The sequence below is a fragment of the Macrobrachium rosenbergii genome, chromosome 55, assembly GCF_040412425.1.
Source record: "Macrobrachium rosenbergii isolate ZJJX-2024 chromosome 55, ASM4041242v1, whole genome shotgun sequence".
In the NCBI taxonomy this organism is placed as follows: domain Eukaryota; kingdom Metazoa; phylum Arthropoda; class Malacostraca; order Decapoda; family Palaemonidae; genus Macrobrachium; species Macrobrachium rosenbergii.
In genome coordinates this window covers 30,965,268-30,991,174 of record NC_089795.1, presented here as the reverse complement: position 1 = coordinate 30,991,174, position 25,907 = coordinate 30,965,268, and the positions used below count along the sequence as shown (strand labels likewise).

Below are 25,907 nucleotides of genomic sequence, written 5' to 3'. Positions count from 1 at the left end.
TGTGCCGTTCTTAGAGTAGCCACTCTTGGGACCTTGTCTCGCCCCATGTGTAACTGGATCACTTGGCCCAACTTCCACTTGCTCCTTGGCCCCTTGTCATGAATGAGGGCAACTTCCCCTATCCTGGGCCAAGAGCCATACATTATTCGTACTCGATGGGTCTCTCAATGTTGTTAAATACTCCCTCTCCCATAAGTCGTCACACAGCTTGATACATACAGGAATACTTTCCCTTAACCCATAATGCGCCGGTGTAGTCCACGCCTGTGGTATTAAAAGGTTGCTTACATTGCACCCTGAACTCAGGTAATGGAGGAATTATACTGGGCCTATACGGCCTCCCCTGCGTTCTCCTATAAATAACACAATGGTGTATTATACTCTTAGTCAGTTGCCTTATCTGTGGGATCCAGAACTCCTGTCTGACACTCGACACAATGGCATTTACACCCATATGAGCATTAGCATCATGATGTTCTTTAATAATTATCCAGGTAAACATATCAACTCTTAGGCAATAATATGGGAAACTTAACAGGTCTGGGTACCTGTGCGTGTTCTAGTCTACCCTTACACCTTATTATCCAGTTGTCCAGGTAAAGATTCAACTGGTGTACAAGAGCTAGTTTTGGTTTTCTTACCCCCTTCATCAAACTCCCATATTCCTCTTGGAAATATTCCATCTGTATGATGGCAATGGTCTTATTCTTTGCCTCTTGGAGTTCTTCCAAGGTCAATTCGCCATGCCTCTTCATACTGTTGAACTCCTACAACTATTAAAAAATCGTAGGATCCACACTGTGGTCCTATAGACCTTTTTAACCTTGTTGAATCTCTCCCAATTCAGCAAGTGAGTATTACCATTCAGGTTGTCCCTTACAGTATTGACCAAAATGTTCTCTTCCCTACTCTGCGCAAGTGATCCAGCAACCCATGACCTATCTATTGGCCAAGAGGAATTTTTTAACCAAGGGGTCCCTTCCACCAGAAAGAACTAACCAAGATCATTTCTGTCCTTTTCCCATGTGTCAACCAGTCACTGGGATTATCATCTGTAGGGAGATAGGACAAGATCACCCTCTGGAATGAAAGACTTTATTTCCTGTACTCTAATTTTCACAAACACAGGGAGAACACTTTTCGATACTAGCCAACTTAAGGCAACTTTACTCTCCGACCAAACAAACAGTTCTACAAACTCATCCTTCTCAAAGGATTCTTTAATAAATTTGGTCATTCTTACTGCTAGCAACAATGCCAACAACTCAAGTTTTGGAACACTTAATTCTTTAATGGGCACTACTCTTGCCTTTGCCATCATTAAATAAGAGTTTTCGTTCTTAACTCTATGGGCTATACAACCATATGCTAACCCACTGGCATCGCAGAATATGTGTAAGGAGTCCCCCTTTCCTAGGATAGTATTCCTAGGAACGAAATATCAAGACACTTTTCTAAGTCTTCGGATAACTCAACCCATTGGTTCTGTAATGGGCCTGGGAGTTGTTCATCCAGATCCAGTTGTTGCTTCCACAAATTCTGCGGGTATATCCTTGTCCTAATAGTAACAAGTAGAAGCACTCCTAATGGATTGTAAATCTGTGCAGCAGTTCTTAACACTTCTCTCTTAGTCTGGCTAGACTTATTTATCTTAGTCTGTTGTAATGTCAAGGTATCTTTTTCTTTGTCCCAGTTCAGACCTAAGACCTTATGAGTTGTTTGTTCTCTGGCACTAATCCCATATACTTCAGCAATAGTTTGCAATGAGTCATTATTAAAAAAAAAAGTATATCTTAGTTTAACCCAGACCACTGAGCTGGTTAACAGCTCTCCCTAGGGCTATTGAGATTAGACTTATTTTTACGTAGCTAAGAACCAACTGTTTACCTAGCAACGGGACCTACGACTTATTGTGGAATCGAACCACATTATGACGAAAATGAATTTCTATCACCAGAAATAAATTCCTCTAATTCTTCATTGGCGGCTCGGAGAGTCAAACGCTGGGCCAACAGCATGCCAGTCGAAAGCTCTACCACCCCTCCAAAGAAGAACTATGAGTCATTATTACTCGTCCATTCTTTCAGATATAAATGTGCCTGTGCAAATATCTTATTTGCTTCAAAGAAAAAATTTACTAGCTCATTATCATCATACTCGTCCATTCTTTCAGATATAAATGTGCCTGTGCAAATATCTTATTTGCTTCAAAGAAAAAATTCACCAGCTCGTTATCATCATTGCTAGTGAACTGCAAGTTATCTACATAGTTGAACCCCCCGCATTCACGGGGGATGCGTACCACACCGCCCCGCGAATAGCTAAAATCCGCGAATACTTAAAAGCCCTCTAAAAACACTTAGAACTGCCTATTTTGATAGTTTAAACACAAGAAAACCCCTGTAAAAATGCTTATACCTGAGTATTTTAATAGTTTTACCACAAAGTGCATTTATTCATGAAAATATGAAAATACAGTAATTAATGAATATTTCTCAGTGAAAAATACCACGAATGGGCGAATTTTCCGCGAATAATGGGTAGATATGTTCCACAGAGAAACCCGCGAATCGTGAGAACACAAATAAGGGGGGTTTACTGTAGTCCTCTTTTTATCCTTTTTATGTCACCTTCTACCATAGAGAGGTGTTTCTTAAACGTTGCATTCAGCAGAAAGGGAGAACATGTAGCCCCAAATAAAACAAATGTAAACCTACACACTAATAATTTACTGTTAGGGCCTGTTGGATCTTCCAACCATAAAAACCTAGTATAGCCTCTATCCTCTTCACTGAGTTGCACCATTAAAAATGCCTTCTCTATGTCACTAGTACAAGCAAACGATTTCGTTTTAAACTGCAGCAGAACTTTAAGCAGGTCAGCAGTTATATGTGGTCCCGTCCACAAACAATCGTTCAAGCTTAACCCACCTTCCCCCTGTCTAACTGAACAGTCAAATACTATCCTAATGGGGGTTGTTGCACTGTCCTTCTTAACACCATGGTGTGCCATGAAATGATAGTCTTCTGTTTTAAAATATTCCATTCTCTATGAATCTCCTATCCTCCTGATCCTTCAGAATTTTCTGGTAGTGTTCTAGACAGTGAGAGTCCTTCTGAAGCTTGACACACTGTTGTTTTAATCTGTTCAAAGTCAACCCAAAGTTGGAAGCTAATCTCCTTTTATTGCATTTCCAAGGCAATGCCGCAACTTACTGTTTGTCAATTTCAGAATAAGTTATAGTACTCTCAAAGTTCTCTAATACCTTCCGTTCCTGTTCCGTTATTTCACTGCAGTTAATATCTAAATGATCCAAACTCCATAAACTTTCAAGATCTTCCCTTGGTTCCTTTAACTGAGTAGCCCCTTCAACCATAATTATGTCGTCGGTTTCCTCTGCCAGTTTTAAAATGGAGACACGAATCTCCTTGGTAGAAGGAGAACTACATGCTCCGGTTACCATGTAACCAAATATGGTTGGTAGCACTGCTAAATTTTCAAATTTCCTAAACCCTGGGTGTAAGATGATGTATACAGTGTCAACCCCTATTAACAATTCAATAGGCGATTGTTTCTCTACGGGTAGATCAAAATCTTTATCAGCCAAGCTGATTTTCGTTTTACACAACGACCTTAAGTTCTTCTTAATGCCGAATTTCTTTGTACTGCATGTTCTGGTAGCTCGTCTACCACTATATAATCCATATTTATTAATCTACCCCGATGAGGTACAGCGATGTTCACCATTTCATATTCCTTAACTGGTGTAGTAGTTAAGTAACCTCTCAATATGTTTTCAACTCCCTCGCTTTTATAGTGGAGTCCCTCAAGAGCAGATTTCTTTATAAATGATCTCTCGGCACAGGTATCTAACAACCCTCTCTTTCACACAATGCAACCTCTTTTACCCATTAGGGTTATTGTGGCTGTAGGTAAGATCAACTTCCTAGTCGTCTTATTTCCCTGTCCGGTATTCGTCAAAGAGAGAGTTCCAACTTGTACCTCACCTACCTTAGACTTATTTGACTGGTTTCGACTGCATATAGTAATATGATGTCTAACAGTGCAGCCATTATTACACCCTTGCCTGTCACAGTTGGAACTAAAGTGTTTACTGGATGCCCGTACAAAACACAAACCCAGAGCTCTGAGTCGTTTCATCTTTCCTCCTCTGGTTATGTAGGATTTACAATGTGTCCATATATGATTGCCTCCACAAAGTGCACATCCTTTAACCTGGTTTACCTTGGCTTTGTTCGTACTTTCTTTAAGCCTTACCGATGTCTTTTTTGGTCTCACAGATTGCTATTGTTCTACTGCGAACGCAGATACTGTTGTCAATGTGTTAGCTTTTGCTGGTTCACTCTGTGGAAAAGCCCTCAAAATGTGTATTTCTTCTTTAAGATATTTTTTAAAGGTGTCAAATTTCAGCCAATCTTCTCCACACCTTTGTTTTATTATTTCACTTACACTACTTGGTAGTTTGGTGTAGAGCAAGATGGTATACAATTCACTGAATTCCAGCCTTTCACTCTCCAATGATTTTATGCAGCATTCGAATTCTGCTCTAAAACCTTGTAGCAATTCTGCATCTGCCTTGGGAGTCTTGGTTTGGAAGAGTTTTCTAGCTAAACACAAATAGATTTCGTCTTTTCTGCCATAGGTCTCTTTTAACAGGTTCACTGCTTGTAAATATTTATCACCTTGTAATTTAAAACCAGATATCAGTATCAGCGCCTCACCTTCCAATAGGCCCTTCAAATAACAAAACTTCTGTATATTTTCAAAATCAGTACTTTGGTGCACTGATACTTCATAAAGTTCCCAGAATGAATTCCATTCCGATACATCATGATCGAAGTGTTTGAGGCCTAATTTGGGTAACTTCACAGTAGCTTTAACAGGCGATATCGGTGTACTAGGTTCACCTCTTACAGCTATAAGACTCGTGATGGAGGAGTTTAGTCTATGAATTTCAGTGCCTACCTTTAGGCTATATTCAGCTTACTTACCCCATCACAAAATCGAATTATCATAAGGCGAATTATCGTAACTCGAGCACTACCTGGGTACCTGAATATTTTAATAGTTTTATCACAAAAAGTGCATTTAGTTATGAAAATATGAAAGTACAGTAATTAGTGAGTATTTCTCAGTGAAAAATACAGCGAATGGGCGAATTTTCCATGAGTAATGTGTATTTGTTCCACAGAGACATCCGCGAATCGGTGAGTCCACGAATCGTGAGAACGCAAATATGGGTGGAGGGGGTTTACTATATGTTACTCTCACAATAAGGTACGCAATCCTTTATCCAAAATCCTTGGGGCTAAATGTGTTTCAGCACTTGGAATTTTTCAGATTTCGGAACTGTGGGGTCAGGAGCATGGTCAAACATCACTACTGTAGAAAAAACATTTTTTCCCTTTTTCAGTGATTTTTTTCCCCTTTTTCAGTGAGATAATTAACCCTTTAACGCCGAAGCCCTATTTTCAAAAACGTCTCCCGTATGCCGGCGGCCTCCGAGAGGTAGCGCCGAAGCGGAAAAAAAGTTTTTTTCAAAAAATCACAGCGCGCTTAGTTTTCAAGATTAAGAGTTCATTTTTGGCTCATTTTTTCTCATTGCCTGAAGTTTAGTATGCAATCATCAGAAATGAAAAAAATATCATTATCATATATAAATATTGGAATATATGACAGCGAAAAAAAAACTCGTATATAATTGTATACAAATCGCGCTGTAAAACAGTTAAAGCTAATGAGTTAATTTTTTTAGTTGTATTGTACACTAAATTGCGATGATTTTGGTATATAACAGATCGTAAACGATTAAAGCAACACAGAAAATATTATCACAAAATGATGCATGAATTCGTAACGTGGACGTAAAAAAAGTTTTTTCAAAAATTCACCAAATATCTAAATATTGTGCTAGAGACTTTCCAATTGTGCCAAAATGAAGGAAATTTATTGAATATTACTAGACTGTAAGTTTTTTAGCTTACAATTGCATTTTTGAACCATTTCGATCGAGTTAAAGTTGACCGAAGGTTGATTTTTTCTATTTATCGTTATTTCGATGTAAATATTTAAAAACTGTGAAGAGCTAAGGAATGATTTATTTTTTGTTGTATTCTACATGAAATTGCGCACATTTTGATGTATAACACTTTATGTAACGAATAATATGAAACGGCGAAAAATTACGGCAAACTGACGCAAGAAATGACGATTTTCAGCGGAGTCCGCGCGCGCAGAGCGAGGAAATTATTTTTTTCAAAAATTCACCAAAAATCTAAATATTGTGCTAGAGACTTTCCGTTTGTTGCAAAAATGAAGGTAAGTGATTGATTGTTACTCGAATGTAATAAGTATGGCTTACGAATGCGTTTTCGATCCATTCCGGTCGAGTCAAAGTTGACCGAACGTTAAAATTTTGTCAGTTATCGTGATTTCGGCGAAATATTAAAAACTTGTGAAGAGCTAAGGAATGATTTATTTTTTGTTGTATTCTACATGAATTGCGCACATTTTGATGTATAACACTTTATGTAACGAATAATATGAAAGGGCGAAAAAATTACGGCAAACAGACGCAATAAATGCCACGATTTTCAGCTGATTCCGCGCGGCGCGGAGGAAATTATTTTTCAAAAATTCACCAAAAATCTATTTATTGTGCTAGAGACTTTCCGTTTGTTGCAAATGAAGGTAAATGATTGATTGTTACTCGAATGTAATAATTATGGCTTACGAATGCGTTTTTCGATCATTTCGGTCGGTCAAAGTTGACCGAACGTTAAAATTTTGTCAGTTATCGTTATTTCGGAAAATATTAAAAACCTGTGAAGAGCTAAAGGAATGATTTATTTTTTGTTGTATTCTACATGAAATTGCGCACATTTTGATGTATAACACTTTATGCAACAAATAATATGAAACGGCGAAAAAAGTACGGGAAGCAGACGCAAGAAATGCCACGATTTTCAGCTGATTCCGCGCGCGCGGAGCGAAGGAAAATTTTTTTTTCAAAAATTCACCAAAAATCTAAATATTGTGCTAGAGACTTTTCAATTGTGCCAAAATGAATGAAATTGATTGAATATTACTAGACTAAGTTGTTTAGCTTACAATTGCATTTTTGAACCATTTCGATCGAGTTAAAGTTGACCGAAGGTTGATTTTTTTCTATTTATCGTTATTTCGATGTAAATATTTAAAAACTGTGAAGAGCTAAAGGAATGATATATTTTTTGTTGTATTCTACATGACATTGCGCACATTTTGATGTATAACACTTTTATATAACGAATAATATGAAACGGTGAAAAATTATGGCAAGCAGACGCAAGAAACGCCACGATTTTCAGCTGATTCCGCGCGCGGAGCAAGAAAGTACTTTTTCAAATTCACCAAAAATCTATATATTGTGCTAGAGACTTTCCGTTTGTTTTGCAAAATGAAGGTAAATGATTGGTTGTTACTCGAATGTAATAATTATGTCTTACGAATGTTACTCGAATGTAATAATTATGTCTTACGAATGCGTTATTCGATCATTTCGGTCGAGTCAAAGTTGACCAAACGTTAAAATTTTGTCAGTTATCGTGATTTCGGCGAAAATATTAAAAACCTGTGAAGAGCTAAAGGAATTATTTATTTTTTTTTTGTATTCTACATGAAATTGCGCACATTTTGATGTATAACACTTTATGTAACGAATAATATGAAACGGCGAAAAAATTACGGCAAGCAGACGCAAGAAATGCCACGATTTTCAGCTGATTCCGCGCGCGCGGAGCGAAGGAAAATTTTTTTTCAAAAATTCACCAAAAATCTAAATATTGTGCTAGAGACTTACCGTTTGTTGCAAAATGAAGGTAAATGATTGATTGTTACTCGAATATAATAATTATGGCTTACGGATGCGTTTTTCGATCATTTCGGTCGAGTCAAAGTTGACCGAAGGTTGATTTTTTTCTATTTATCGTTATTTCGATATAAATATTTAAAAATTGTGAAGAGCTAAAAGAATGATATATTTTTTGTTGTATTCTACATGAAATTGCGCACATTTTGATGTATAACACTTTATGTAACGAATAATATGAAACGGCGAAAAAATTACGGCAAGCTGACGCAAGAAATGCCACGATTTTCAGCTGATTCTGCGCGCGCGGAGCGGAGGAAATTATTTTTTTCAAAAATTCACCAAAAATCTAAATATTGTGCTAGAGACTTTCCGTTTGTTGCAAAATGAAGGTAAATGATTGATTGTTACTCGGATGTAATAATTATGAAACACGGATGCGTTTTTATATAGTCAGTTGACCATTTTTTTCATATCATTTCGATGTAAATATTTAAAACCAGCTATAATTTTTGTTGTATTTATGAAATTGCCCATTTTTTTATACTTTGTTACAGCGAAAAAAAAAACATAATTTTAAAAGCGAATGGTTGAAATTTTTGAAACTTTGTTTTTGCAGGTATTGAATACGAAATTATACAAAACAGCAATGAATATATATACAGACATTCATACAGATATATAAAACTTGTAATAAATATAAAACGAAATTATACAAAAAGCAATAGATACAGATATATAAAAAAATAAATATAAAACAATAAATTCAAGCAGAATACTCACTTGTAAATATAAAACTAAAAATAAATTCAATGCAGAATACTCACTCATAAATATAAAACTAAAAAAATAAATGCAGAATACTCCTCATAATCCCTGACTCTTCGTGCTGTTTCTTGTTTCTCCTCCTCCATTCAAGTCTTGCATTTTCCTCCCCGACATGACGGGCACAAGCGGAGGGAGGAGGCCAAGCGCGCCTTACTGCTGGGCGGCTCGCTGCGCCCTCCCGTGTCGCTCGGGCAGGCCACTCCAATAAATAACCGCATTGTGGTACCTGCAGGTTACACTCATCCAACCTGCAAAGTGCTACCTTGCAGGTGCAGCAATACCACGTACCGGCTGTCTCTCCTCTTGCCATTCATATGGCACACCCGGCACCGTTTCTGTCTGCCCCCTTGATGAGCTCCAGTGTGTGATCTCCTGGCTGCAGCCAACACACAGGGTCGGCTACCCAACGGGACACTGGAATTCGAGGGGCAGCGGCACCTTCAGGGCGGCGGCATCTTCAGGGGCGTCATCATCATCATCAAGGTCGGCACTGGCAGGATGAGAATTATGATGTCGGGGGTATCTCCACGACATCTGACCTTTCACTCGGGAGAGCTGGAGCTCGGGGCAGGGGCGCCGTTGAAGGCTCCTCCGGATCGAAGTTGATGAGGGCATTCCCAGCCACCTCAGAAACTGGATGTGGGTCAACCTCCAGCGTCCACTATACCCACAGTAAATGATGTAGGCATTCTGGAGTGCCAACTGAAGGAGGTATTTGAGGAGCTTCTGTGTCCACCTCCTGGTTCTCCTGGCGAAGGGATAATACTGGATGAGTTGATCAAAGAGATCAGCTCCTCCCATGTGCCTGTTGTAGTGCCCAATGACAGTAGGGCGTTGGACACGAAACTCCTCATACGTAACTCGGCCCTGCGGCGTGTCTTCTTCCGGCTGGGTGATCTCCTCTTGGATGGGCTCATGACTCATCGTAATCATGGGCGCAGCGTCGGACCCCTTCCAACAGATGACGAAGACATCTCCTTCCGCGCCACTCTGTCTCTCCTCTTGCAAGATGTTGCGGGTGGCTAGCAAACCTCTTGAGGACATTCGGGGCCCCACGCATCAATCGAAGGGTACCACTGGCGTGCACACCTGCTTCATACAGTTCCTGGGCCAGGGATACCGAGTTATAATAATTATCCATAAAACAGGTGGTATCCTGGTTACGGAAACGATTCACAAGACCGAAGACAGTGTCGCAGCGTGAGAAGACCCCAGAATACACCAAGAAGTCCACGGCGTATCAGTGTTGGCTTCCGTAATAAAAAATAACTTTACATCATACTTCTTTGGCTTCTTGGGTTGTACACTTTTGATACTTAGACGCCCTTTGTATGGCATCATACCCTCATCCAAAAAAGGTTCTTGAAGGAACCACGAGTCTGGCACCGTTCACGAATGAACTCCAACACTGGGCGGACTAAGATGAGGCGGTCGGGCGTTATTCGGGTATAGCCCCTTACGGTTGAAGGCGTTGAAATACCTGTCCAACGCCAGGAAACTATCACGGGACATAATGCCGGCCACATTAGGCGTACTTAAAAATTCCACCTCCAATATTGCCTGACGTCAGCAGCAGGCATCATCCCAAAAATGTGTGGAGCCCCAAAAAGTGCGCCATGTCCGTGAGGTTGCAGCCCGCCAGCGGTGCGACAGCGTCATCCGCAATTCCTCACAGCAGTACGGCGTAATCTGCCGTCTCCGCCCAACCAGGAATTCAAGCAATCCCCGCGTCAGGAAAAGCTGAATGAACCCCAGTACCGTGAGAGGGCACAGGGACGGTCAGTCCAGGTACTGCCGTGAATGGGTGCATGTTAGGTGGGGTGGGGTTCTCCAACCACCCCTCATCACTTTCGGACGAACGGCCTTCACCTGAGCTGCGCGACGTTGCGACCCTCTCGGGTTTGCGCTTTCGCGCGCGATGCAGGGCACGTCTTCGCACTCATACTCCCAGCTGGGCCGTCTCCTTCACTTTCCCATCACTTTCTGTTTCGTCCCACCAGCCACAATCAGTCATCCCTCTTCCTCCTCCAACTCACTTTCTCCCTCGTAGGCACTAAACCCACTAAACTCTAATTCACTTTCCTGCTGAAGATCCCGTACGGACATTGGTGGCAAATATTCGTCATCGCTGGCGCCAGGCGTTATGTCGTCATCGCTAGATGACCAACTACCACCGAAATCAGGACTTTCGACCTGCTCTCGATCGAGCTCAACAAGTACTCATCAATGTCCTTTTGTTGGAGGCCTCCCAAATGTTTTCGGATGCCCCTCAGGACACCCCCGATGCTTCTAGGGGTCATAAAAGGAACAGGATGTGGTCCTTGGTCGCCATAGGTCACACGTGTGGCCAAACAACACGCTGCTGAGAAGCTGGGTCACTCTGGTTGCTGGGTCCTTCTCCAGCATCCAAGCCCAAAACTCGCCTCACACGCTCACTTCCGACAGGCAATGTGCCTTTCCACGCTCCTGACGCCTTTGCGACATCTCTGCAAACGTTCTGTTGCAGCACGAATTCACTAACACCGCAAAGTTCAGCAAAACACGTCTGTGTCAAAATATCGCTCCGCAAGGCGCCATTTTGATGCTCTGATGCGAGATGGGGAAATTGGCGCATGCGGCGTCTGGGTGGCGCTCAGAAACAAAATAACAGCTGGATCCGTGAACTCCCAGCATCCGCCCGGTAGCGGGATTTGAAATCTTCGCAAACTAGGCCTATAATTATTTTTCCGCGAATATTTAAAAAAGCATTTTCAGTCGACGTTTGCAACATCCACTCTGCATTCGACAGACAATTTTGGACGACGTTTAAAACGTCCAACAGGCGTTTGAGGGTTAAGATCATCAATAATAAAATAGTGGGACAATTAAGACCATAAGTTCACTAACACATTTTCTCAACAAAAACATTCTGTAAAATGCAAAAATATACATGATCAAAATAATTGTAATTCACTTGTTAATTTTAATGATAAGGCAATAAAATACATTTCATCATATCAGTCTTGGAGAGGGTTGATATTTATTGTTACTAACATCGTCATCAGTTGCAGTCATAAATTTGAGGATAGTCCGGGAGCAAGATTCACAAGTGATGACGCATCAATATGACAGACTGTTGTGGGATTTTTCATACCACCACATTAAGGTTAAAATCTTGTTTTCATGAAATAATTATATAAAGCATATTATCGAGTATTTTTGCAAGCTTCAGTCAAATAATCAAGATCATGGCAACATTCAAACTTAGTGCCATACACAAAATTTGTGATTGAAATGTCTATAAACAGAACATAAGTAGAGGGCTGTCACTGGCTAACAGCTCTCTATGGCAACCAGCCAGCCAATCAGGTTTTAGCTGTACAGTGTTCTGTCTGAGGAAAAATGTTTTGCTCATGAAGCTGATGATGACGTAAGTGCATGTTTTAAATCCAGTACTATATGTAGTTTTTAATAGTAAAGATGCATTGCCTGTACTACACATTTTTTAAAACATTATGAATACACACACAGTGTGTACATACAGTAGGTGCTAATACCTATTGGTTAAAGAGACTCAAAATAGCAGTATCTTTACCCGAGAGAGAGAGAGAGAGAGAGAGAGAGAGAGAGAGAGAGAGAGAGAGAGAGAGAGAGAGAGAGAGAGAGAGAGAGAGAGAGAGAGAGAGAATCATCTCTTTAATCTCTTGAGGAATGTTAATCCATTTCTGTTTCCACGTGACTGGCAACAACAAAATTTATATGTATTTTGTCTTCCAAAGATGTATTACCTGTACTATATACAGTTTTAAAACATTATGAACACACACACACACACTGTGTGCATAATGTTCTAATACCCTCTGGTTACAGAGACTCAAATTAGCAGTATCTTTTCCTGAGAGAGAGAGAGAGAGAGAGAGAGAGAGAGAGATTCATCTCTAACCCTAGGTAGGTAAACAGACCCCATATAAGGGCCACACGCCTGCGCAGAACGGCATTTTTTTGTAATAACATGAGGGAAATCGGTGTTTGGCGGGTTCCTGAGATGCGCATTAGTTCTGTGTGCCTTGACTGTGAGCAGTAGATATTAGCCATTTTGCAGCTATTTTAAGTATCACTGGTCACCAGGTGGGTACCTAATTACCTAATTTGTTCTTGATATGGATTTTGGTATACACTTACATTTGTTATCATATCTATATTTATTTGTGGTGCTTAGTGAAACTGCCTGGTAACAACACCAGATGATGTAGCTTGCCAGTGATGTAGGTGGCATGGTGTAGTGCTGCAACATTTCGCCACAGATGTCTGAAAACTGAAATGTGCTTTTTTCAATTTTTTCAGATTTCGAATATGCCGAGGAAGGGCCTGAAAATTGATGAACTTCTTGACATTTTGGATTGGGACAGCAAGGCTAGTGATGAAGAAACTTTGGAAAACCCATATTTCATAAGAGTGGTGACATGCCTGCAGCGGGCGTGACGAGGGTTGGAAGTGGCAGCAAGGTGGAGTACTTCTCACACAACGACGACACGCCGAGCCTTCTAGCCCTGCCCACCGCCTGTCACGTCCGCCACGTCTTCCAAGAGTGTTAGCGCTTACCATATCTTTTTATGGAAGGAGACGTAAGGTAAAGATACAAAATGCATTAACAAAGTTAAAAAGAGATATGTAGGACAGTGGGGATGAAGAGGACTTCCATGATCCGATTCCCCTCAACACCTCCCAGACGTCCAGCAAGGAAGTTAGCCATCAATCGGCAGACATCTACCACCATTCCGTTGATGTCTGCCACCTTCCATGCAATGGAGAATCCTAGTGCCTCACCTCTGATTAGTTCAGAAGACGTCATCAGTGCCAGTGACCAAAGTCGCTTTCAGTGTCACCTTATCGCCTTCAACTGATGGGAAGAAGGGGACATCAGTGCCACCCCCGTGTCAGCAGTCAGTGCCACCCCCGTGTCAGCAGTCAGTGCCACCCCCATGCCAGTACTCACTCCCAATGCGCTGAAAAGTAGGAAGAAGTCAAGATGGCCTATTCAGGATAGTGTTGGCTCCTCCTTAGCACATTTCAATAAAGACACTGTTAGGACAAGGGATGGCAGTATTTGGCATAGAAATCCCAATCCTAGATTGCCTAGAATTTCTGCTCCTCACGCAGTGCCACCAGGATCGTTGACAGAGGAAACCAACATGAAGAAAAGTGCATGGGAGTTGTTTGAGCTCTTCATTCCAGATGATGAGCTTGCTGTCATGACTGTCTTCACCAACGAAGATGAAGGCTCTGATTGGGATCCTTGTCATGTCTGGTATCAAGAAGGACAACTATGAGTCTATGCTTCAGATATGGTCTACTTTTGATGGATGTTCCCTTTATTGGAGGACAATGAGCAACAGAAGATTCTGCTTCCTGATGAGGGCCTTGCGGTTCGACAACTCAACGACATGAACCCAGAGAGTGGCACTGGACAAGTTGGCACCCATTAGGACACCCTGGGATAAATTTGTTACAGCCTCCAAGGCATGTTATGTGCTAGGACCACATGTCACCATTGATGAGCACTTGTACCTTTCAGGAGAAAATGCAGTTTCAAGATGTAGGCTACATCCCCAAATAAGCCTACAAATTAAGTATTATGGCATTTCATTATGTAATACAATGTAACTTACGAACTTTTAATTATTTTTCCTACCAACTTAACTTTGTTTTTTCAATTTACTTTTGTGTCATTTCAGTACATATTTACTAGTTATTAATTGTAACTTATTATTCATTATGAATTTTATTTTCCATCTCAATTACTTACCTGTCATTCCAGTACATATTTACTTGCTATTAGACATTATAAACTTGATTTTTATATACATTTACTTACCTGACTACTAAAAATAAATATTTAATGTGCAGCACTTGTTTATTTCTTAAATTATTTAGACTTTTATACTAAACTAAATAGTCTTTGTATTACAGATATGGCACGAAGATTTAATGATGGGCAATTACACATTTTATGTGTAATGCAATTCCTTACCTGGGGAAGGGTACTGTTGACCTCGCCCGTAACAAGCCTCATTTCCAAGCCAAGGATGAGTTGTAACAACTGACAATTGGTTTAGCGCCCTAGGAGGAGCAGAAGCATCAATGAGGAAACGTCTTGACTTTGTCAACACCATCAAGGACAAGCCTTACCTCCCAAAGCCACTGTCTGAGATGCAGATTAATGTTGGAGAGTCAGTGGCCATGTTCCATTATGAGAAGAACATAACTCTTGTTTGTCACCAGGCCAGTACGACAAAGAAAGTCCAGCTCATCACCACCATCCACCATAACCCCACAGTTATTGAGAAATTCAAAATGGATATTCAGATGTTTTATAATGCTACCAAGGGAGGCGTAGATACTTTTGACCAGCTGTGCACCAAGACTTCCTGCATCAGGAGTACACAAAGATGGCCCATGTGTTTTTTCTTAAACATTGTCCACCTTTCTTACATTCATCCTTATATCCTGCATCAAGTGCAGACAAAAGGTGGAAGGACTACGACAAGGAAGGACTTTGGCATGGAGCTGGCTGATGGGCAGACTAGACAGTGGTCTCTTTTTAGGCTACACTCCGAAACCTTGCCCCGGGAACTCAGGTACTGTATCTGATTTGCTCTGCCTATAAAGTAGAGGCAGACACCGACCCTGTAAGCTCTGAAGTTGAGGAAGTTGCAGGCCCCAAGAAGAGGAACAGGTGTTACCTGTGTCCAAAGGCCTCAAACAAAAAATCAAGGGTCACTTGCATAAAGTGCAAGAAATATACCTACCCTAACCACTACCATATCATCTGTGACTACTGTGAATAATAATGAGGCAAGAACAAAAAACAATTGTTACTCATTTCAGGAATTTATACTTTGTATTCACAAACAATTTGGTGGTCATACATTGACTTTTGACTAAGATATATGGTAAATACCATATGTCTATTAAAACTCAAATGGCCCTCTCAGGAGAAACTTTAAAAAATTCATTTTTGACACCTAGAAGCTATTCAGATTTACTTTTTTGGGTTTGTTTCTTATTCTAGAATGCTTATATTGTAATCACAAACAATTTAATGGTCATACACTGACTTTTGACTAAGATATAATTATGGTAAATACCATATGTCTGTCAAAACTCAAATGGCCCTCTCAGAAGAAATTTTTAAAAAATTCATTTTTAACACCTAGCAATTGCTCAGACTTACTTTTTTGGACTTGTTTCTTATTCTAGAATGCTTATATTGTAATCACAAACAGTTTAGTGGTCATACACTGACTTCTGACCAAGATGTATGGTAAATACCATACTCCTGTCAAAAATTTAAATGGCCTTTTTAGAGTAACATTTACATAAAGAACTTTTTGACACGTTTTAACTGCTTAAATTTCTTTTTTTTTTTAAGGCTTTTTTCTTATTCTAGGATGGTGAATGCACAAGTGTACCAAATTTCATCAACATAAATATTTAGGTGCCCTTCAGGCAACTACTAAAAAAATACTAAAATTTTCCATTTTTGACACCCGTTACAGATTTTTTGTTTGTGGCCACAGAAGCCTGAAACCTCAAACAAGAAATCACTACACCATCCTACTTAAAGAATCTGAAGCTGTAATTCCATCAAGACCCTTCAAATAATTTATATTATAAGGGTATTTTTGTATATATTTCCATTTTTCACTATTTATTTTTCAAAAATGTGTAATAAATAGTATTGAAAGTACTTCTTTGCTATCCTCCTAAAATAAGATTATCATTTATATTTGAACATGAAAAAATCTAGAAATATATATGTTGAAAAGTAAAAATTTTATAATAGGTCAAAGGGGTGGTTCCCAAAGTAGGACCACATTACCCACGAGGTACCTCAAATGGAAGGCTACCTAAGCAGGGTTAAATCAAAGAATTATATTTACAAAAGAAAGCATTAGAAGGGAAAATGGATAAGTAAACTGATAAAGGGCTTGCAACACCTGAAGATCTTTCTACTGGTGTCTTGACTCAGGGCAAGGCACAGTCCAAGATGAGTCCACTGCAAATAGGTCCCTCTGCAAGAGAGATTTACACATTACACGCCAGTAAAGGAACAATATAACACCGAATATGACTCGAGTTGGCACTGAGGGTGCCAAAGACTCGAGGAATGAATGGCCACTTTACACTTGAACACAGGACATTGAAAATGGCACTGGATAAACTGGCAAAATGACAGAAGTGAAATACTGGTACTCCAAACTTTCTAAAGGGCAAACTGTCGTGGCTGAAAAGTCTTTAATCACACTTTACCTTAGGGGAAGCGGGTCTCTGGCGAAGAATGACGGGGGACATTCACACTGACGATGCACGCTGTCCCTCGAGGATGACTGGCGTCTGGAGTCGGACAGGGAGAATGAATGGTCTCAGCCCAAACTGTATCACCGCCTCGCAGAGTGTGTGGCTGTCCCCTACGACTGCCTAATGCTTACTGCTCTTTTTAAGGTACGCCAGCGACAGGGTAGGTGCCGTGTGCAGCGCTGATGTGTCACTTCCCAGGTGGTCAGCGATGGGTGTTGCACTCTTCGAAGGCGGCCTGCGGAAAGACAACTCCAGGCAGCTTATTGCCTTTGGAAGGTTGTTTTTAAAGCAACTTAGTTGGGCTAGCTGCTTGGGAGTGACCTTCAGTCTCCCTATCTTTGACCTTTTTTATCATTGTGCGCAATATCTGTTCCAGGTAAGAAAGGACAGATCAAAAATGTTGATAACTGTGCTCTGATATCTGGGTCAAATACGATGTGTGCAGCATGCTTTATTCTCAATAAACAAAGGGTAAATTAGGTTGGGGGAGGTGTGCGGTTGCAGCGACTTCTTGTAAGTATAATAATATATATATACATATACATACATATATATATATATATATAACTATATATATATATATATATATATATATATATATATGAGAAAATAAGAAGGCCCATAAAACACTATTTAAGCGTTGAAACCATATATTCAGGCACTTGTTTCTGTGCCCTGTTCACCTGGTAGAAATATATGGACAGGTGGAAAGTTACAATGGTATATATACAAAACATGAAGGTGTGGCCTTGGGCCTCCGATGTTAAGGAGGTGGCGTTTCTTGGAGGAGGAGAATGACCAAATTCCCCTAGTGGTTTTGGCCTCATTAGCTCCGTTTGCGATGGATCTGGCGGTCGCGTTTGTGGTCATCTTCTTCAGGAGGGGTCTGAGGGATTAAGGTGTTGATGGCGTCCGATTTCAATGTCCTCCTGACAGGTTCATATTGTTGGTTTGATTGATGATAGCAGATTCAGCATCTTTCTTTTATACGGACAGCTACTCTTGAAAACCAACTCCGCCCCACTCCAGTTAATGACATACCCTGTATTTCTAATATGTAGAAAATTCCCGAACTCTCCAGAAGCGTAACGTACTGATCTTTTTTTTTGTGCTCTGTTATTCTTTGCGAGGAAGCGATCTACCTGTCTCCTACATAGATGTCATGACAATTACTACCGCGGTATCTTTAAACTCCGGCTTCTTCCTTTTGTTATTTAAGTATACGTTAACGGCAGAACTCCCGATGGATTTGGGATAATGGAAAATGAAAGGATTATTAGAACTGAAGGTTGCTCGGTGGCCTTTGGATGTTTTCATCGTATGGAAGCTTTATTTTGTTGTTGAAATCTATTTGTCTGTTGTGAGTGGGACCTCTGTGGTATATTTTATTCGCTTTATTAATAGCCCTCTCGATAATGTGTGGTGGATAGAGCAGTTGCGTTGGTGTTGGCGGATCATGTTAAATTCTTGATCCAGGTACTCATTTGAACATATCCTAAGTCCTTTGAGAATAAGTTACCCCTACCATGATTTTTACGGAGACGTCGTGGTAAGCAGAAAATGAATGTGAGAGACAGCGAAGGTGGGTTTTCTATATACTGTAAATGCATACCTGTTCTGTTTCTTATGATCAGTACATCTAGGAACGGCAGTTTTCCGTCCTTTTCCCATTCTGTTTTAAATTTTATGTAATTGAACTAGCGAATTTAGCCTATTAAAAAATTCATTAAAGTCCCCAGCTATTGTCCCAGAAAGTAAAGATATCATCTACGTATCTAAGCCAGATCATATTATGGAATTTTCTACATATTAGAAATACAGGGCATGTCATTAACTGGAGTGGGGCGGAGTTGGTTTTTCAAAGTAGCTGTCCGTACAAAAAGAAAGATGCTGGAATCTGCTATCATCAATCAAACCAACAATATGAACCTGTCAGGAGGACATTGTTGGAAATCCGGGCCTTCATCGACACCTTAATCCTCAGACCCTCTGAAGAAGATGACCCAAGAAAGCGCGACCGCCAGATCCATCGCCAAACAGGGAGCTAATGAGAACAAAAACCACTAGGGAATTTGGTCATTCTCCTCCTTCTTGAAACGCCACCCTCCTTAACATCGGAGGCTAAGGCCACACCTTCATGTTTTTGTATATACCATTGTAACTTTCCACCTGTCCATATTCTACCAGTGAACAGGGCACAGAAACAAGTGCCGAATATATGGTTTCCAACGTTTAAATAGTGTTTTATGGGCCTTCTTATTTTTCATATGTACACTGCAGTATTACAGGAAAAGACATTCATATATATATATATACATATATACATATATATATATATATATATATATATATATATATATATATATATATATATATATATATATATAATATATATATATATATATATATATATATATATATATATATATATATATATATATATATATATATATATATTTACTATATATATATATATATATATATATATATATATATATATATATATATATATATTTATATATATATATATATATATATATATATATATATATATATATATATATATTATATATATATATATACAAATACATACATACATACACACAGAAATACCTTGATCTTTACGATTCGAGTTGCGCGAATTCACAGACATGCAAACTTTTCTTTTCATTGGAACGTAACTAATTGTCATACACGATTATATATATATATATTGGAACATAACTAATTGTCATACATGATTATATATATATATATATATATATATATATATATATATATATATATATATATATATATATATATCTATATATATATATGTATGTATATATACAATATACATATATATTTTATCAGCTTAAGAAAATAAAAACAATTGACCATTTAGATTTGTCATGATGAGAATGGGGTGTATTCCAGCTGACATAAAAGTACCTGAATTCTAGTGGAATTCACAGGATTATGTATGACCGGCTATTAACTTGTATCCTTCTTACAGTCAAGTCAGTTAAGTGACCTCATTCTCATACTCTGCATACAAGTTCAGATCTTTTGGACATGAGAATTTGTTCATAATATTATAATTGGATTTCAGGCTTCCTGGCAATAACTATCCAAAACGAGTGAAGTTTGTAAGGAGGGCATTGTGGTTCTTTACTTTGATTTTCGTATGTTCTCATGTTCACCATATTTGTTATTCTAGTAGTTTAATTATACCAGAAAGCTCAAAGTATTGGCTATATGCTTAAATGGGCAGTAATATGAACAGTAGAACTATAGTATACAGGTATACCTATAACTAGCCTTCTATAATTAACCTGGAATTTTACTTTTTCTATAGTATTTTGGTTACTTACGAAGAATTTTCCATTATTTTTTGGTGGTCAACTGTAATTACCCTCAGAGCGCCATCCAACAAGGTAGGGGACCCTTGAGAATGCAGGGTTTTGGATGGTACACCACAGGAAGAGAGAGCAGATATATTATTGTATGCTGGGCATCCTGGAATGCTATCACACATGCACAGTGTTTAAGGGGAACTTTTGGTAAAAAGCGGAGTGCCCAATTGAGGAAATTGGGAGAAGCAGGGAAGAATGCTCTCACCCGGGGGTCCACCCCAAGGCTAAGTAACACGGCCTGCTAGGTTGGGTTAGGTTAGTATAGTTCCTTTCACAATAGGTTTCCTTCACTGGGCCCCTCCCTTCCCTTAGCTGATCCCTTCTTGAACATATGGCTCCCAGATGCCTTCCGAATGCACAGAACTATTCCAGGTTGTCCAGCATAAAAATAACATGTTCGCTCTCTCTCCCTGTGTTTTACCCCACCCAAAACCCTATGTTACCAAAGGGAGTAGAACTAGGCAAGGGTTCCGCATCAGGTATTACTTTGGAAATTGATTTCTCCTATAGTATTTTGGTTGCTTATTAAGAATTTACAGTCATTTTTTGTTGGTTGACTGTAATTAACGTCAGAAATTGTACGCTGGCCATCCTGGAATCCTATCGCCCATGCACAGTGTTGTAGGGGAGCTTTTGGTAAAAAGTAGAATTTCCTTCACCAGAGGGCCTGGGGGCGGAGCTCCCAACTAAGTAACACAGCCTGATACGTTAGGTTAGTATACAGTAGTACCCTTTATAGTAGGTTTCCTTAGCCAATTCCTTCTTAAACATTTGGTTCCCTAATGTCTTGGTCATATGCAAAACCATTCCATAACAACAACATGGCAGTCGGATCTTTCTTCCAACGTTTCCAAAACCCCGTGATCCCAAAGGGTCCTCAACCACGTTGGGTAGAGCTGACATGAGGTTAATAATAACTGACTGACAAACACCACCACCACCTTCATCAGCAACACTAAAAGTACAGGAAAATTCGATTTCCAAGGTAATAGTCCGAGCAGAGCTCTTACTTAGAAATACCCCACCTTCTTCATCAGCAACACTCAAAGTATAGTACAACTCAATTTTCAAGGTAAAAGGCCGTGCATAGTTATTCTCTAGTACTGCCTTACAAACATTCATATATTCCATATGCAATACCTACAGCTACTAGCCTTAGCCTATCTGCCTGTTAGTTGCCTAAGTTTCCCACTAGAATAGTCCTAGGCCTATCACTGATCTAGTGGGCGGTATGGTATTAGCTCCGTGTTGGGTATTAACTTGGAAATTGACTTTTTCTATGGTACTTTGGTTGCTTAAGAATTTAGCGTCATTTTTTGTCGCTTGACTGTAATTCACTTAAAAACTTGCTATATTTTTGCTATCGCGCATGCGCAGTGTTTTAAGGGAAGTTTTGATAAAACGTGGCGTTTCCTGCACAGGGGGTGTGGAGCCCCCTGACTAAGTAACACAGCCTACTAGGTTAAGTTAGGTAGGACACGTTAGGTTACCTAGTTCGGTTAAATTGGTTATTTTTATAACAAATTGCCTTAGCCAATCCCTTCTTGAACATATGACTCCCCAATGTCTCTCGTATTTGCGGAAACGTTCCATACAGTCTGAGCGGAGCTAACACTTACAAATACCCATTCCTGACTCAAAAGGAACGCTTAATAAACTGTACTTACGCTAGACTTAAAAATTTGTCACACCATCTTACCGACAAGCTACAGAAAATGTTTTGACACCACATCATCTGGTAAAGGCTTGCTTTCGGTTACATATTTATAGTGATATTTTTGTATTATTTTCCTACTGTAGTCTGAAACAAAAACTTACCTGAATTGCGATCAACACTTGTTTTCATATACTTCGTCTACTGCCACTGAAAATTAAGGGGAACTTCTTTACACGTCTCGAACTTTCAACGACACTGAACAGCAGGCTGTCTTTCAGTCTTGGACCGGTCTTACAGAAGGTACACTACACTACCGTCAGAGAAATGTTCAGTAACTCGACGAGTAAGGTTTCTCATAAACGTACCAGTGCCGATCGGAATTAACGATCGTGGTACTTCATCTTCTGCTGACAAAGCCTCGATCGTGATCTTTTTATGGATGATGCAGTACTTTGGGATGCTAATCGCGGTTTGACCTAAGAACTGAAATAGATGTGAATTTGGTAGAAACACGACTATGTTGTGGTCAAGTTGGTCAACACAGTTCGCCAAAACACCTAGAATGTATTATCCGTGGAAATTTGTCGAGGTCCAAGCGGTTTTTTCTTTTATGCGGCTTATCATAAATATTATTATAAGACTAACACAAATTATAATTTTGTTTCAATACAGTTATGTTACAATCAATACAAAAATCTCCAAATCACCCGCTTTCCAATAGAAGTTTTTCTCTGGTCAAGCGAATTTTTAGTTTAAAAGGGCGAACTGGACCATTTAAGGCTATTAACCATGAATATAGTTTCTAAATTGCAATATACTATAGTTTAATTTCGTTTAAATGTAACAAAGCTGCAGTCAAGGAAAAATTCACCCAAACACCCGGTAACTAGCCTTGGAAATTTTTTCGGTCTAAAGAAATTTTCAGAAAATCTGAATATAATGATTTATTTTGGTTCATTAAATTAATCACAAATGACTGCAAAACTGAAACTGGTTGTAATATATCAGTTCTGATATCAAAGCAAAGTACCATATATATCTATGATGGAAAATGCAATATGTAACTGGGTCCTAGTAGGCCTACAGCAGTTGCATTCATTTCAAAATTTGCATAAATTTCAAGGCTACAAATCTTTGGCTGCAATATAATGCAACTTTGCCACAATGCAGAAATGTTGCAATCTGCAAAATTCTCCAAAACATCAAGGCTATATTTACCATAGGAAGTTTCTCGGGATCGAAATGGACTTTCCCTCAAAACTTGGTATAATAATATTCTAGGTCGCCATTCATGCACGATTGCCAAATTGCAACATATCAGAATATACATGCAATACAACATTTGCCATCAATGGAAAATTCATTATATCACCAAGGCTGTAGGCAAAAGGGTCTTTGGATTCATAAAATTTTCAACTTAAAACAGGGTAGGCCTATACAGTAATTCACTATTTTTATTTACTAGTTTCATTTTCAAAATTTATAGAACTAGTACAAAGGAAGCTGAAGAACATCTGCATTTGTACTGAACCATAAGTATGTGATAAATAAATTTAACTTTACTTACTGAACATTTGTAACTTAAGTATTTCTACATTCTTGTGTTGTAAACAATTATATGTAAGCAAATGATCTCTTAAACAGTTTCCAAGAGAGTCCTTATAATTTTTTTTTCTGTTTATTGTGCTCTTCCTTTTTCAGGCATATGTGATACTGTGGTCTGCGAATTTATTTTATTAGGATATTTATTATATGTTAACTGCAGCCAGGAGGATTCTGATATTCTCATAATTTCATTTCTTGAGTTTCTTACCCAGTTTTCTATTACTGAAGTTTCACAGCTATTCACGTCAGATATAATATATTCAAAATATTAAGATACATTCAGGAATGCAGGAAAAAAAAGCCAGAAATTCTTTTTTTTTCTATTTAGGAAAATTGCAGTCTATGTGTCAGCCATGATATATATGTAACAAAGGTAACAATCAGTACGTTTTTAAAATAACAAGGATATTTTTACCACCAAAATGAAATGACAATTAAAACTAGTAACTATTGGTACCCATAAAGAGTTGGAAAATCTAAAGAACAACTCCCCATACATAGAAAAGTCTTTAGAATCTTCTAGTCCAGTTCCAAGTCAGTATTTTAGTAGATCAAATTAAAACATATTTGTTGAATAAAAACTGTATGGACAGCTGTTCTTTAAAATTCACAATAGTAATTCTGGACTACTGTATATATGTAAAAGTCTTTATATGACAGCAGGCTGTTTATACAGATATTCTGGGGAACAATGCAGTATTGTACTAATAAATTATAGTTCAAAAACCATGGAGCTTTCTGGTCGTTTCTTCATAAGGAGACAAATGAAAATGTTGATGATAGACTGTTCATGAGTCAGGGTTTGATGGCAATGAATATTTCACGCAGAGCAAATATGTTTTCAAAGGATAAAATTGCACAGAGAAGAGTCCATCAAGACCAAGGGAACAAGAGGGACGTTGCATCTAGTGTTCTTGTCTGTCAGTAGCTTAACAGCATTAGGCAGAAATTTATGTTTTGTCAACAATAAGAAAAATAAACAAAAATGCAATTTCGTAGAAGCCATTGCACTCAGTACAACAGGCTGGCAGTTTGCAAAATCCCTTATGTATCCTGTGGCCTGTATGTATTTGGCTAAAGAGTAAAACTACCTCAAATATCACAAAAAATGACTGACAATGTATACATGAAGACGATCATTTCCTTAATCAAATATTTGTTCCAACTAGTAATTCTTTAGAAAATTGCCACAATACAAAAAATCCATGTTTATTTTTTTCACATTCATCATTGCAGAACATTCACTGTCCTATTGGTCTGACATTATCTTTAATTGCAATAATTTATTAAAAAATGAAATAGATTTGCATTGTAACTTACTAGTGGGTCTTAGGTTTTCCTGTCTTTCTAGAAACAATTCACACTCCTACTTCAGCTCTGACTCAAGGACACGTGTATTGTAGAACATCTCCATCCATACGTCAGATAACTGTAAACTCAGCTTTTTGAAGCATACATCACTTGGAAAGTTTAGCATTTATATTGATAGATGTCACAGTGTAGTTTTACAATGAATTCAAAATTTGGGAGAGTACAGAAATGATCGTAAAGCTAAGTTTATGGACTGAAGTGATTGTTCGATTTGAAGACATGAACGCTGTCTATAAAAATAGTCTCCGGTACCCCTATACTTATATTATAATTTTATCCACTTTACAGTATATGTTTACACCACCAAAACTGAGTTACTGCACACACAACACAAGAATTCAATTAAATATTGAATTATCTTCAAATGAAATGTGAATACATCTAAATGTGCATTTGCTTGTCTTGCTTAAGATTAATATAAGGTATCAAACTGAAGTGTTTTAAGTCAAATACGTAAATGATAATTGTCCACACTGACGCAAAGACTTTTATGTTTACAGTGTCAGCTTCACATGGATGAGAAAAATCATTTCTACACGATTTAAAATATAGCACCTGGTTCCTGCAGTTTGACAATTCTACAAATATGAGTTTAATATTTTATTAACCTTTTAGGTATTCAAAGTGTACTTGGCTTACACCAAGATTAATTTGTTCAATATCCTTTTAGCTGTCTACAATAAGACACATTTTCATTGCATTCCTAGTCCCTTTAACTAACAGCTACAAAATACTCCATCCAGAGTTCTTACTGATATTAAAAGGTCAATATTGCTTTTCACAGTGAATTTTGATAAATGCAGCCCTAAGTATGGCATGTATTGATAACTTGGAGATA

The 25,907-nt window shown here is 38.6% G+C and overlaps 1 long non-coding RNA gene and 1 pseudogene across 1 annotated transcript in view; one reads left to right on the top strand and one right to left on the bottom strand.

The window, feature by feature from the left end:
• Window positions 1-22,491, bottom strand: part of LOC136835922 (uncharacterized) — a 53,915-nt gene extending 31,424 nt beyond the window's left edge. Inside the window, exon 1 of the long non-coding RNA XR_010852301.1 lies at window positions 22,255-22,491. This is a non-coding gene — a long non-coding RNA (uncharacterized lncRNA). The remainder of the gene's footprint in view (window positions 1-22,254) is intronic.
• LOC136835457 (uncharacterized) lies at window positions 13,023-16,333 on the top strand (annotated as a pseudogene).
• Window positions 22,492-25,907: the final 3,416 nt, after the last annotated feature.